General features: G+C 35.5%; 1 protein-coding gene across 6 annotated transcripts in view; it reads left to right on the top strand.

The window, feature by feature from the left end:
- The window catches only part of LOC149529402 (uncharacterized), a 69803-nt gene extending 58839 nt beyond the window's left edge, over nucleotides 1–10964 (top strand). For 2 of the 6 annotated variants that reach the window (XM_089809232.1, XM_089809233.1), the window contains exons 9-11: nucleotides 8371–8787; nucleotides 9156–9275; nucleotides 9391–10964. The gene's annotated coding sequence lies outside the window, so the exon portion shown is untranslated. The remainder of the gene's footprint in view (nucleotides 1–8370; nucleotides 8788–9155; nucleotides 9276–9390) is intronic. The other 4 variants (XM_089809237.1, XM_089809234.1, XM_089809235.1 and 1 more) reach the window with 4 other exon arrangements.
- Nucleotides 10965–15463: the final 4499 nt, after the last annotated feature.

Genomic DNA, 15463 nt, shown 5'->3' with positions numbered 1-15463 from the left:
GGAGTAATTTTGGGCTTACCAATGTAGAAGGGAAAATAACTGCTCTGAGGAGACCACTTGTTAGGACTTCCAGACATCCTTTAACCTCCTCTTGTTCTAAGAATCTTTCTTATAATTTCTCAACTTCAACTCCCATTAAATTAGTGTAAAAAATTACAGGCCTCTGGCACTCAAGACGAGGTATTTCCGAAAAAAGTGCATAATAGACCTCATTTTTAATAGAAAAACAATCTTTCCAAATCTTTCCTTTGAAAGAAAAATGTCATTACAAAAGCAAAATGGAAAGATTTTTCAACCCTCACCTGTAAGCCACTGAAAAACCAAAATACTTCTCTTTCTTCTCCTAATGTTCTGCTCTTGATTTCTCATGGAGTAGGAAAAAAAAGAGAGCTTCAGACTTGGTTTTATAGAAAGGCTAGCACATTGGGGAAAGTACCGCCAAATGATGAGGTTTTAATGGTGATATTATCCCGGGCCAGTACACATGTTTCAAGGAGTCATGATGTTTCTTCATTAAGTGCTTGTTGAGGAAAGTGTCCTAACCATCATCAATATTCTTCTGACAACACGATTTAGCCTTCAAATAAAAGATTTGGCCTTTTGCACTTATGCTGCTAGCTTGTTGCCCATACCAAGTGATTATAATTCCGAGGAGATGCTTACATCATCTCCTATGCCTTTGGGACAGTACTCTTGTTAGACACCGATTACATTCTTGGGTGTCGATTCTTAGTGTTAGAATTGCATTGAACTACTTTGAATGTTGGTTCAAAGTGGTTTAGAGGGAAGCCAACAACATATTTGGTAGGTCCCACTTGCAACGCAAAAGTTAGTCCAAAAACCTTTGGTTGAACCGGTTTGAACTACTTTGAACCAAGGTTCAAAGAGGTTCAAAATGGTTCAAGATACTTATTCACAAGCATTTCATAGCAAGGGTTGACTTTATGCACCTAAGTCAAAACACCATCTTGGGGGGAAACAACACATAGTTCAAAAGGAGGATTTCGACAAGTGAAGAGAAAAACAGAGGATTAATTATGGTGACTCAAAAACTAGGGCTAACATGGGCTCTGACTGGGGATTGCGTGCGTAGAGTGCACAAAGATCTTAGATTGTTGGGAATAGAAACTGACTGAAAGGGATAAAAAAAAGAAAAAGAAACAACAAACATAACAAAAAAAAGAAAAGAAAAGAAAAGTTATGTACAAGAGGGAAGGACACATAGAAGGAATTACAACTTGAGCAATTTTAGGTTCTACCCATTGTAAGTGAAGGGAAAATGAGTGCCATCTGGATAACTCAAGCGGAACACATTTGAACCAATGACCTCTGAGATAACAAAAGGGCCTTTCCTTAAAGAATCAAATTTGCCATGCGCTCCCTTCAGTTCTCTTCTCTTATCCCACAACAAACTTCATCGCCTTTCATGAAATTTCAAGCCCTGGCCTTAATGTAAAAAATTTGTTTAACTTTAATCTGATATTCAGTGATTGATCTACAAACTTACCTCTTTCTTCTTCAAGTTTAGTTAGGTACATTACTCTTTTCTCCAAAGAGTGCTGAAAAAATGGATCTTCGATCACTAATTGTAACTTTGCAGTTGACAATTTAGTGGTAAGGACACTTGTGCTCCTAGTCCATAGACCAGTTTGAAAGGTGCCATTCCAATAGCCCTTTTTGGTGTGATCTTGTTAGCCCATAACGCCTCATACAATTTCTTGTGCCAATTTCAAACAGTGTCACTCACTAACTTCTTCATTATCGTTACCATATTTTTGTTGTTGGATTCTACCTGTCCATTGGCTTGAGGAAAGTAATTTGAAGAGTGAGCCAGAGATATGCCATGTTCATAGTAGAACATTGAAATTTCTTTACAAGAGAAATATGTGACGTTGTCTGCAACTATTTTATGAGGGATCCCAAATTTGACAAAAATAAAATTCATCAGGAAGTCGCACACTACTTGAGAATTTTCTTTCTTTGTAGGAATCACCTCCACCCATTTAGTAGAGTAATTAGTTAGTGTCAGGATATAAACATGACCGACATTGGATGGTGGGTTCAATGGCCCTTGTCTTTCACCATAGGCTTTAAAGGTAATGCCGCAAGCTGAGGATGACCACTGAAATGTTTACACTTCAAAATTTTGACGTACAGGTACGCATCTTTGAACATCCTTGGTCAATTGAAATAATTCCTGAGGATCTTGAAAGCAATTACTGTAGAAGAGAAGAGTCCACCACATACATCAGAATGATATAGTTTCAATAATTTCTCTTGTTACTCACTATCCACACACCTTAGGAAGGTTCCACTGATCCCCCTTTTTTACAATGTACTTTGTGAAATCACATACTTGGCCGCCTTTGACCTAAGTTTATAGTTACAATAAAATGCCTTTATTACTTGTGATAATTAATGCCTTTATTAATAGATATGAGCTTGTATAATTTAATATTATGGTGGCACCATACTTTTATACTTATGTGCACAGACATATGTATTATCCGAAATGATGAGAATGTCAACATAAACCATTAAAGATACATATTTTGATTATGTTAAAATGTTTAATGTTTTATTGATTGTCCAACTAGTGCATGCGTGTCCAATGTGTGTATCATGTTATGTAGTTGCTAGGTCCTCAACCATGGTGATTCAAGATTCATACCCATTTGCCTAGTGATGGCGATGCTCTTGTGCCTAATTCTTTTTTGACAATGCTTACACCCCTTTGACATGCTCCCTAGAAGGAAATTCTCCATAGTTAAATCATATTACCATAACAAGTGATTAATCATAAATGATCATAATGGATAACCGCCTTTTCAATTCCCATGAATTCATGATAAATAACCAACTACCCACAATAGCTTTAAAATATCATCATAATGTTTAACTAGTGTGTCATCTTCATATGAAATATAACGATTAACCATCTTACCATTTCACATGATTATAAAAAATTTCAACAGTCAACTGACTTCACATGAAACCTTAACGGCTATATGAACATTTTAGATTGGGTCAAAAATTGGGATGTAACATCTTTACCCTCTGTTTCCAAACCTTTGAAAAACAAGTCAGCAAAGTTTTGGACACATCCAATAAAGTCCAACTGTGAATCATTGTCAAAAACTTACCAATGATCAACATTATCTAGTACACGTGATCTATAGATCATTTCTATTCTATAAGCATCAATTTTAAAATCAGGGTGAGGTAGGAGCAATGAAGCAGAAACTGCCAAAGAGTTCGAGATTGATCTCTAGAATTTTGAGATTGAGGGAAAAACTCAATTGACAAAGCATCAAAAGATTCTAGTTCATCCCAAACCAAATTTCTATAATATTTTAACCTATCATTCTTGACAAAAAATTGGTTCCTTACCTGCTTTATTATCAGTTTGGCATCCCCATTCGCTATCAGATTCTTTATTCCCTTTGATTTGGCTTCTTGTAGTCTTAACAACAAGGCTTCATATTCCACTGTGTTATTGGTATTTTTGAAATCCAATTTGAATGAGAAAGGAATAGGCTCTCTTGAGGGAGGAATAGAACTACTCCAACACCAGATCCTGAGTTGGAACAACTACCATTGAACTCCATTGTCCATAGCTTCTTTGCCTCAAAATCATTAGTAATTAACTTAGGTTGGCTGTCGGCAAGAATCACATAATTCCCAAATTGACATTCCTCATACAATATTTGAGCTTTGGGATTATCAGAAGGTACCACCATATATTTGTTTTTTCGGTTTTGGTTCTAATTTTATCTTCCTTTTTCCCACTAAGATCAATGATTTAGACCAATCCATTTTAATTTCTCCTCCCATATCTTTGCAAAAGGTTCTGCTCAGCAGCATACCATAGGTGGTAGGGATATCGACCACCAATATTGACGATTTTAATCTCTTGTCAGAACATGCAACAAGGACAACTTGCACATCTTTAACTTGTCCCATGAGTGACACCTGCTTTCCATCCATGAAGTAACATCACCCAAAGGTTTTTGTAAGAGGGAGGCTAAGGGCTTTAGCAATAGGAGGAGGCATAATATTATCAGAGGCAGTTACTAAGCTTCTGCCCGTTTAGGAACAAGGAGATGTAAAAAGGATTAGGCTTCTTTTCTTCTATTTCACTTTCCACGACATGGACACAAGGTCCAACATTAGGTTCTTGTGGTGCACCTTCTAATACAAAAGTGGGTTTCTTGGGGGCCATTGAAACTTCAGCTGCATTGGATTCAATGGATCGGGCATTTGAAAGGGGCTCCCTTTTTACATACTAAACCAATTTGTCTAATTCTTTGGGATTCATCCTCAAGCTGTATTCAGCCAAGGAAATAGAAATGGTGGAAGATTTACAAAATTCAACAATATCCAAGGCAAAAGAACTAGTGGTTGATTCTATTCTAGATAGAATCTAGAAGTCTGAACTTTTAGTGTTTGGAGGGGAATCATTATGCATCTGATCCTTCCCTTTAGAACTTGCACTGACAGCATTAGCACCTATGTTAAATTTATAACTTCTTTGATTCCGAGTGAGAATAACACACGCAGGGTCTTGCAATGTCACTAAAATATCTCCCCTTCTCTATGTATCAGACTCATACTCCAAGAAAATAAGAACCAAAACCTTCAGCTTTTGCTCCTTCACTCTCCACCAGGTGTTCTCTGGTAATGACATCTCTTGTTGTGTTAATTTGAATGCATCTCAACCAATCAGGACATGTCTGATCATCATGGTTCATGGTTAATTGAAAGGAACACATTTGTTTCTTTAGACACTTCTTCAATTTGTAGCTTTTGTTGAGGTGCGGTCAGAAAAGGAGTCTTTCCATGAGTCAGATGGTGTTGTCTTCGATTAATGTCTTGGTATGGTGATTGGTATAGTGTACTGGCTTTATTTTGTTGCTTTTTGAGCATGGCCATATCATTCATCAACCTTTGAATGAAAGGATCAATAGGAGTAGACATATAGGAGCCCCTAGATGATTTCACTTCTCTCTTCTATTTTCCTGTTGTAACTAGAGCATCTTCTGACTAAATTTCCTGTCTCTAAGTAGTGGCTAGATTGGCTACTTCGTCCTTTAGCAAATGAAAACTCATGTCGGGCGGAACAACATTCACAAAAAAATCTTTTAGTTTTCACCATTAGGCCAAGAAGCTATAGGAATTCTCTGCAACAACCTATTGAATTTGGCCAAAAACTCCCTCATAGGTTCATGAATTTCTTTTTTCAATTGACTTAATTAGAGCAATAAAGTGCATTCATTATTAAGAGTTTTAAACCTAGGTTCAAAAGTTGTTTTCATATCATCCCAATTGGCTATGGAAGCTTGAGGCAAATGATTGAACTAGTCGGCCACTGCATCACTGAGCGTCCGGACAAAAAGTCTCACTGCTATCCCTTGAGTAGGTACACTGCTAATACCACATGCTGTGTGAAAAGCACTCAGATGATCATCTGTGGAAACTTTGCCATCATCGTAGTTGCGCCCTTAGGCAAAGCAACAAGATTCATCCCAAGATTCAGAGATTCTATATTTTGTCTGCAAGGTTGATTAACGACCATATTTGGAAACCTGAAATTCAGTGGTTGGATATTAATGTAAGAGGGTATTAAAGTTCTTGGGGGAATGAGGGCTTGTACAAGAGGTGAGATAGGAGAAGTCTTAGGGGGAGAGCTAGGTTTGCTGCATGATTTAGTTCTTCTTTTAACAGGGTTGTTAAAATCAGGGAGAAAATTTAGATTTTTTAGAGGTTCAAAGTTTTCATCAAGAGTTCCTTCGTCTCTTTCCCCTCTAGTGTATCTTTTATTAGCCAGACTTGAATATGTTTAGTCAGTTTAAGGCCCTGCCGGGGCTTGGGCAAGTCTATCCACCATTGCTGCCTCTTGAACTACAGGTAAACCTCTTAAAGCTTCCACACGTTGTTCTTCCCTCTCTAAAACCCTAAGGACTTGTTGGAATTGTTGATTGTTCTGTCAGTATTTTCAGGTGACAAAATTCAGGTTTGAGATTATATCTTCTTGTGTATCAATAAAACTTAAATATGGTTGCAAAATAGGAAAAACATCAAACCATTATGATTCATTATCAATCCGAAGGGCTTAGTCCTTTTTCCAAAGACTTCCTAGTAGAGTTGTCAAAAATTTGTTGGTGAACAGATTGTTTTCCCTTTTTTAAAGTTAAATAATTTGCTCTACACCCAGGATGGGAAACCAATGAAGCTCACAACAGTTGGGTAAATGTTTCTTTAACCATTTCACTCTGAATTTTAAGAGGTACAACTCCCTCTGATAGATTATCAATGAATTTATGTCTAAAGCAGAATAAAAACATACACACTTTTAGTAGAAAGTGCCTAAGGATCTCTCGCGCACTCTTGGGTATGGAGGTGACATGAATTTGTTCAGTGTTATGGGAGGGAGGAGGGGAAAAAAAGAAAAAGAAGAAAGATTACGGTGAGTCCACCCACAGAAGTAATAACAGGAAGAATCATTAAAATATTTGATTTTTTAATGTTATTTTCAAGCAAACAAAAGACTTGTTTACATTTTGTTCAATACTCACATAAACTTTTTTGTTACTCAAATACAATCAATATACTCAATGCTGACGAACCAATTTACATAGGCTCTATCTTTGTTATTTGGAACATATTACTTAGCAACTAGACTCCAAAACTTCCCAATACAATGCTATTTTTTGAATGCTACGAACACGTTATACAGTTACGTCTTATGCTTTTAGACATTTACTATAATACATACTGCTTTTCTATATAATGTGTCTGATGCTCAAAGTTCCTTTCAGTATTTTGGAAAAGGACATTTATAAAGTCTTATGCTTTTTTTACATTTATCTAATGCTCCAACTGCTGCTACATAGTCCATCGTCTCACATTAATATTCAAACTTCCTTATTTCATTCATATGGAATAATTTATGCTTTTTTAACATTTATCTAACGCTCCAACTGTTGCTACATAGTCCATCGTTTCACATTAATATTCAAACTTCCTTATTTCATTCATATGGAACAACTAGCCATACCAAATTCATATTGTTATAGCTGCATATTTGTACTGCTTGCACATTTCAACCCTGGGTTGTACGTATTCTTATCTTTACATATACAGTGTCTGCAACTGCAACTTGAAGGACTTCCATTGCGCATTCCACTTACCTGTACCACCTGGAATATTAAATCTGAAATCTGCAATCTTAAGTCCTTGCATTAGTTTCTTTGAGGTGATATAGTGCTGCTGAGAGTCTTCAGCATACTTAGGATATCACTACTTTGCTATAACATCGTTCAGGTCTGCCATACTTGGTTATGTAATTTTTTCTGTGTTTAATGAAGTTTGGAAGTCATCTAGCAAATAACATAAAAACAAACATTTACTATTGAAAATATTGTAACGCTGACACAATTTCGACTCAGTCTGAGTGAATTTAATTTTACAAAATCATTATTTTAATTTGCACCAATATGTTCAAAAGAAATGCATGCAAAGTCAATAATAGTTCCTTGACGACAAAGTTTAGTTTTCTCATTTTGTCAATGAAATTTTCAGACTTATAGGACACTGGTCGAGTGTGTTAGATATTTAAATATGAATATCTCTAAATGAATATGAATTACATAATAGAATGGACATTTAGGTTGAACCCTCTCTACAGCAACATTTCCTCTTTATCAATTAGTTTTACTTGTATCTTCATATTCTTTAAGCTTATTTTGATGCTACGAAAATCGTACTCTCTGCCTTTTCTATGTGTGAAGAATGTGAATATCATGAACATACTTTTATGTAAACATAAATTGAGTTTCTTATGGGAAATAAAGGATCAAAATATGATAATTTGAATAATCAGAAGTAACTAAACTAGAGTTGAAATCATAGATTGTGAACGAATCCACCTAACCAACCTAACCAACTACTAAAAGTACAAAATCTTCAACATCCCTCTTACTACAAATTCTTTTTCTGTGATAATATCACATAGGTCTTCTTATTTTAACTTGGCCACAAAATTTTCAGAAAATAGAATCACCCTTACAAAAATATAATGGCTTTTTTTCAAGCTAGTAAAAGATCCCACTCATTGATTGCTTCATAATTTCATATCTGCCATTAAATATTTTAAAATTCTCAACTATTTAGTTTTGAAATTTCTTAATCATACCAAATCCTCATTTGACTAGAGGCAGGAACTTTGATGCTTGTGTCCCTGGTCTGATTAGCTCTCTTCCATTCCATTCAAAGTGAATTAACTAGGGTTAGAGAGGCGCTTTATCAAGTTTTGATATTCTAACTGTTTTCCTAATATGTTATTATTTAATGTGAAAATTATTTTTTCAGTTCTCAAATGAATACTATATAAAGAGTGGAGAATGTCGGTATTATTTATGCAACTTTGAAGGCTGTAATGGCAGAGAAGGGAAGCAATGAGCCTTGAACAAACTCAATAAACACAAACATAGATTCCATGGATGCCGACTTCACCATCCACACGGGCAAGGTGCAACGGAACCTCCTCTACAAAGACCTCGACCAAAACCGCCTCACCATCCAAGGGTCTCAAACCAATGCTGCAGAAAAACTAAGTGTAGTTCCCAAGTTGCTCAACGACATAATGTGTACCATAATTGCTTGCAAGGGGTAGCTCGCATGCTTGATGGCAAGAAATTTTTTGTGGATGTCTCCAAGGAACTCAAGAAAAGAGTTCAAGACCGACATGCTGAGTATCTTACCAAGGAGGAAGCACAACCCAAGGAGGTATGTAATCTTGTTATGTTTTCAGTTTCTTCTTTTATAAGCACATTTAAATTTACTGTTCATCAAATAATTTGTCTATACTAATGTGACTCATTTTGAGGGTAGTCATAACATTAACTTGTTAATCCCTTGATTATTCAACAAATTGGTTTGATAGAAAGACCTCATTTCCTTCGAATCCTGTTTGTCATAGAGAATTATTTTTAATCAATGTTTTCTTGTTCTATGCAAAGAGGTATGATTATATTAGATTATGCAAATTTTTCTTATCAGACTAAACTTTCTGTTGTATTGTTTTAATTGTATGCTTTATGCTTTTTACTTTCTCGCATTCTCTGTTTCATTCTAACAATATTTTTTGTTGAAAGCCCACATATGAAGCGCCAAAAGCACCAACTATTGAAGACAGGAATGATGTTGAGGTGTTGATTGGGGATTCAAGAGTCCTAGCGACTGGTGAGGAGGGCATTCCGACATCTGTTTCCCTTGTAATGCATCTCCAATCTTTTTATTATTATGCTCATATATTTACTGTAAGTTGAGTTGCGTTCTTATTATATTGCATGCTTTATGTTTTATATTTTAAGTCATTCTTGCAAGCAGCTCTGAAGAAACCTTTGTACCCAATCAAGTAGAAGATGTTCCCATCCAGGGCAGTGACTCTGGTTCCTCTTCTGACTCTGTGAGTAATTGAGTTGTGTTTTTATTATTATTGTATGCTTTATGCTTTTTATTTCAAGTCATTCTCACAAAAAATCCCGTACAATCCAATCAAGTAGCAGATGTTTCCATCCAAGGCAGTGACTCTGGTTCCTCTTCTACGTCTGTGAGTAATTGAGTTGTGTTTTTAGTATTACGGTATGCTTTATGGTTTTTACTCACTTTCCCTACTAACGTAAAAATCAGTTCTCAACATAAAAATGGTATTTTACTCGGTTTCCAAACTTCTGACTCTGTGGATAATTGAGTTGTGTTTTAATTATTATTGCATGCTTTATGCTTTTTACTCACTTTCTCTAGAAACATAGAAATCAGTTCGCTTTCTGGTTTCTGAGATCTAGTGTAAAGTGTTTTGATTGAAATTTCAATGTTATAGATCAAAGTTTTAATAAGTTATGTATTTGTCGGTTTCAATTCAAAATGTTAAAGCATTGCGAATTCATTTGAAATTGAATGTTGCTTCACTTTAGTTCAGATGAACTATCTGAATTTCGTATCCTCGAAATTATGGGTTCACTTTCATTTTAACTATTTTTGAAATTCATATCAATTCGTAAGTTTAAGATTTTCAAAGTATGTTTTGTGCTTCCCCTATCCACCACCGCCATTGCTAATACTTGCTGGGGTCGCCGTACTATGTTACATGCAGCTGCATTTACTACTATCAAGTCACCAGAAATTTTCTTCATGGGACTATATTTCTCATTGCCAATCCATTCAATACACCAACCTTCTGTCTAGATCCAGACACAATACATTCCTTTCATTTCCACTCGTTCTGGTGTCTTCCATCAGTTGGGAGTGGATCCATAGAAGGCTATATACTGTTCATTTCAATCTATCAGTTGCACTATTTAAAATATATTGTTAAGGGTTGCAATTTCCCTTATGAAGTTCTATGGTTGAGTTTTGGTCCAGGGTAAGAAAAACTTGCCATTTCAATTCCCAGTTCATTCCAATTTTTCAGTTTTGGTTCTCACATTTACTGTTCAAAGATGAATGTCAACATGGTTTCAACAATGAAACCTTTCTCTGTGCATATATTCTCCGGTATAGTAAACCTTTTCTGTACTATATATAATGAATTAATTATAGCTGCACGCACTGAAAATATGTTGGTTTTCATTTGCAGATTATGACGTTGTGTTTCCCTTGAGTTCATGACCATTTTAGATACTGATGTCTTGCACTACCCACATCGAGTCGATTTCCTACCAGCATTTGATAACGCATTGGTCAGTGGGAGCTTGTTTGGTGATGTAAGAGCTGCCCAACTCTATATAATGCTTCAGGGAGTTACAGGAAGAATAGGTATCGGAGCATATTTTTGTTTTGTAATTTATCCTTATTATTAAAATCTTGAATATGTAGTAAAAAGAGCTATGTTTTAAACCGATCAGGTTTGTATATAAAATTCATTCGTAAATAAGCTATGTCCATTATTTATTTATGAGTTATATTTCAAACCCATCAGGTTTCTATATAAAATTCATTGGTAAATAAGCTATGTCCATTGTTTAGTTATGTCATGCTGGTGGAGTCGTAGCATTGGGAATTAGCTTACAACTCGCTTCAATATATTAGGTATAGATTCTTGCTTCTGCATCAAGAGTTTCAAGTTAAGTGCATTTTTGATATGCCCTAGCTATTTTGCGCAATCTTGGAAGGACATATAATTTCACTATGGGGTTACTATGAAAAAAAGTTTAAATAATTTATATTTGTTTACTAGAATAAAAATAGAAACTCATAATTAATATCGGCTAAAATTTTAGAGGCGAATCACCTAGAAGTCTTGGGAGGTCACCCATCCATCAAGCAACATTTTAATAATCGATACTGTTATATAAATGTCCTTTATAAACATGTCACTTATCTAATTGTCACTTATGAAATGTCGCTTAAATGTCACTTAACAGAAAATGTGTTTACTTATACAAATATGACTTACAAAATGCCACATTTTTATAAACGACATTTGTATAAGAGACATTTATATAAGTGACATTTTTTCAAGCTTCATTTTTTTAAGGGACATCCATATATAAGCAACATTTGATGGAATAATTATCATTGATGTCAAAGGATTTCATGACCATGAACAAAATTATAAATGGCAGTATCATCAATGTCAAAGTAAATGAAAGATAATAATTGAATTGTTTAGAGTCCAATGCTATATAAGGATGATTGAAGGAATAGGTTGATATTGTTGGAAATGATTGAAAAGATCATGCGGGAGATTGTTGGAAAATGATTGAAGAGATCATACATAAAAAGTAATGGAACTGGTAAAGAATGTTCTCAATCATTGTTTTGTCATTGATGTCAAACTTGCTATTTGCAGGAATGACAATTGCTTTAGTGATCCAAATATTATCAATTGGTTGATTAACAAGGAGGAGGCAATCAATAAGATGTAACTAAAACACCTAGAGAAAGGTTAAAGTTATGATGTTATAATGAAGTACAAGGATCAGCTAAGCCATTGATGGAATAGTGTATTGATGACATACTCTTAAGACACAGAGAATGGGCACACTAAAACACATCAAAGATGTAAGGTTTTAGCTAAGTCATTTTGTAAAGCCTAACTAAGCTTATTAGAGAGAAAGCCGAGCAAGCTAGTTAGTGCCGAACAGATTCCTAGTTGAAGCTGAGCAAGTTCAACTTCAATAAGTGCCAAGTGATCTTCAAGTACCGAGCAAGAAACAAGTGCCGAGCAGATATAGGTGCCGAGTAGGATATAAGTGCCGAGTAACACAGAGGTGCTGAGCATCAGTAAATCAATAATGCCGAGTTGCTGCATTATTTCAAAGATCGAAGATTCGCCAGATTTGAGCCGACAAGGTTGTTATCTTGAATTCTGTGAATCAAATAGAAGATAGGAGTGATGAGCTGGTGGCACAAAACACCATGTAGAACGTTTTTGGAGAATACAACTGGACTCTAGACGAAGATTCTAGATAAGAGCAAGATATGGGGTAGATACATTGTACCCTACCTAATTTACCAAAAACCCTAAAATTGGAGAGGAAGAATCAAGCAGAAAGGGACTCCAGATTTCTATTTAAGGAGTCATAAGGCTATGAAGCAAAGTAGAGGAGGTCAAGCATGAAAGCATAAAGTACTGAAGGAAGTGCTAAGGAGTAAGAGAGCACAGTTACTCTGCTTCAACAGATGACCACAGATATGGTTGCATTGGTATGATGAGTAAGAAGACTCAAGGAGGCGAAGTTTGAGATGACAAGCTGTCAGAGCTGAAGTGATTAAAGCCAAGCAAAAGGACTGAATTGAAGTGTGATCCGATAATTTGCAAAATATGTTGTAAGTTGTATCAGATCAAAAAGCCATTATTGTTACTCTCTAGCAATTGTAACAATTAGTTTAAATCCTATAGACTTTGGTTGGTTTAATAGCTATGTTATAAATCCTTTAACAGGGTGACATTCCAAGTGAATGTTCTAAAGTCCTTTGACCAGGCCCATTCCTAATAGTATGGTGAAATCCTCTAACAAGGTCACATTTAACAGTGTGTTGTAAGCCTTTAACAGGACAGGCTTTTAACAGGGCATCACTTTAGAAGAGTGAGAATTAAGTAGCATGTTATTGGTGGTTTTTCCCTAATTGGGTTTCCACGTAAATCACTGTGTCATGTGTTGATCTTGCATGTTTTATCTCTGCATATTGATTTACTGTAATTTGCTAAGATGATTGATTTAAGTTTGGATGGATGAAAAGTTTATGAGCTCACTATAATTTGAGAAAAAGTATTATTAGGACATTTAGACTTTGAATAACTGATTCACCACCCCCCAGTTATTCTAAAGAATTCTAATAGATATGACAATAAGAGAAACAAATATAAGTAACTATATAATACATGAAGATGAAAAGAATTGAACAGTTACTGTTGGTGTATGAAGGGACTGCTTACTAAAGTAAATATTGATTGAGTTCATTACAACAATACAGTAAGCAACAATAATTAACCAAGGAAGCAATTGTCTTATCATATATACAAATGTAGCCAGTGCACCAAGTGATGATAAGCGCTGACATTTTTACAGCAATACAAATACATATGCAATAATAACTTTTGTGTAGTGAGATGTTAAATGTACAAACCCAATGAAAGACAGAATATTAATATAGGGAACAATGATAAGCATAAGTATAATGCAGCGACATGTGTAAGAAACAAAACAATAACATATTAGTAGAGAGACTTCAAGGATAAAAATGCCAGATTAAGAGATAACTAGATTAGCATTAGTAAGCAAAGACAAAAGAGAATCATATGAACAATGTATTTTGCTGCAACCAAAATCAATAAAAACTTATGGTGAAAATGTTATTCAAGGAACCGTTTGTGGGAATGAGCCTCTATTATCATTAGCACATTATATTCGAAGATCTTGACAGCATTAGAATGGTGATTGTTTGACAGAGCAGTAAAGATTCATTTATAGACATCTTTTTAAATTGAGTATGTAACGATCCAAACATGAAATTAATGAAGACGTGAACGTATTAGCGACATCATGTATTTTACGACAGGAGCAGTCTTTTTGTATGGAAATTAATTATTCCATGTTATAAGGAACAAACAGATTGATGGAAGGCAGAAGTCTTTTTAACACCAAAAATAATGAATGGAAGTCAAATCATGTATATCATGCACAGAAGTTGGATATGATGACAGAGAACAAAGTTTAGTTTATGGTCGATTCTATGAGCACGTGTCAAATTCATCATATAAAATCTAATATATGAGTAAAAACCTAAGTTGTCGGTTCAGATTCTGGTATGGATGTGGGTTCGAGATTTAGGTTCAAAATTCGTTCAAATGTTTTTTTGGATTGGGTTCAAATTTGTTTAGAGTTCATCCATACTAAAACATTTTTTTGTGTGTGTGTGCAACAACAAATAAGTATATACACCACTCTGCTAATAGTAAAGCAACATAGGAAAAAACACCACCATGTGTGTGTGTAACAACAAATAAGTACATACACCACTCTACTAAGGGTAAAGCAACATAGGAAAAAACACCACCATATCCATGTTTCAATATAATAGGATATTAATTGCATCATTTAGCCATACATACAACATCATACACTTGCTTGGTGGCATGCATGGGACATATTTTCATATCAAGGGACAGTTTGAGAATGATTATTGCTATCATGATTTAATTGTGTGATTGTGAGTCAAACTCATTGACCCATGTTTCATGAGTAGTGATTCAACATGAATCCATCTCTCATGAGAATAAATGGAACGCTTAACACTCATTGGATCTAGGTGATGCTCACATCATGATTTAATTGTGATTGTGAGTCAAACTCATTGACCCATGTTTCATGAGTAGTGATTCAACATGAATCCATCTCTCATGAGAATAAATGGAACGCTTAACACTCATTGGATCTAGGTGATGCTCACAGGGGTGAAGCACCGGGACTTCCCGGGAGGTCACCCATCCCAGTACTACTCCAGCCTGAGCGCGCTTAACTACAGAGTTTCCTCCATGGTTAAACCCAAAGCTTGCAACCCCATTTGCAAAACTTTCGCCAAGTGTTGTGCCTTATGAACCATTCATTAGAAAGCCCCTTAAGCTCATCGATTGATAAGTAGGACAACCCCATTTGCAAAACCTTCACCAAGTGTTGTGCCTTATGAACCATTCATTAGAAAGCCCCTTAAGCTCATCAATTGATAAGTAGGAGTCCTCCTACTTATCAATTGATGAGCTTAAGGGGCTTTCTAATGAATGGTTCATAAGGCACAACACTTGGTGAAGGTTTTGCAAATGGGGTTGCAAGCTTTGGGTTTAACCATGGAGGAAACTCCGTAGTTAAGCGGGCTCAGGCTGGAGTAGTACTGGGATGGGTGACCTCTCGGGAAGTCCCGATGCTTCACCCCTGTGAGCATCACCTAGATCCAATGA

Source organism: Cupressus sempervirens, chromosome 11, assembly GCF_028749045.1.
Source record: "Cupressus sempervirens isolate cs-2001-9-10 chromosome 11, ASM2874904v1, whole genome shotgun sequence".
Taxonomy (NCBI): Eukaryota; Viridiplantae; Streptophyta; class Pinopsida; order Cupressales; family Cupressaceae; genus Cupressus; species Cupressus sempervirens.
The sequence above is the reverse complement of the archived record's forward strand: the minus strand, read 5'-3'. Positions and strand labels throughout refer to the sequence as shown.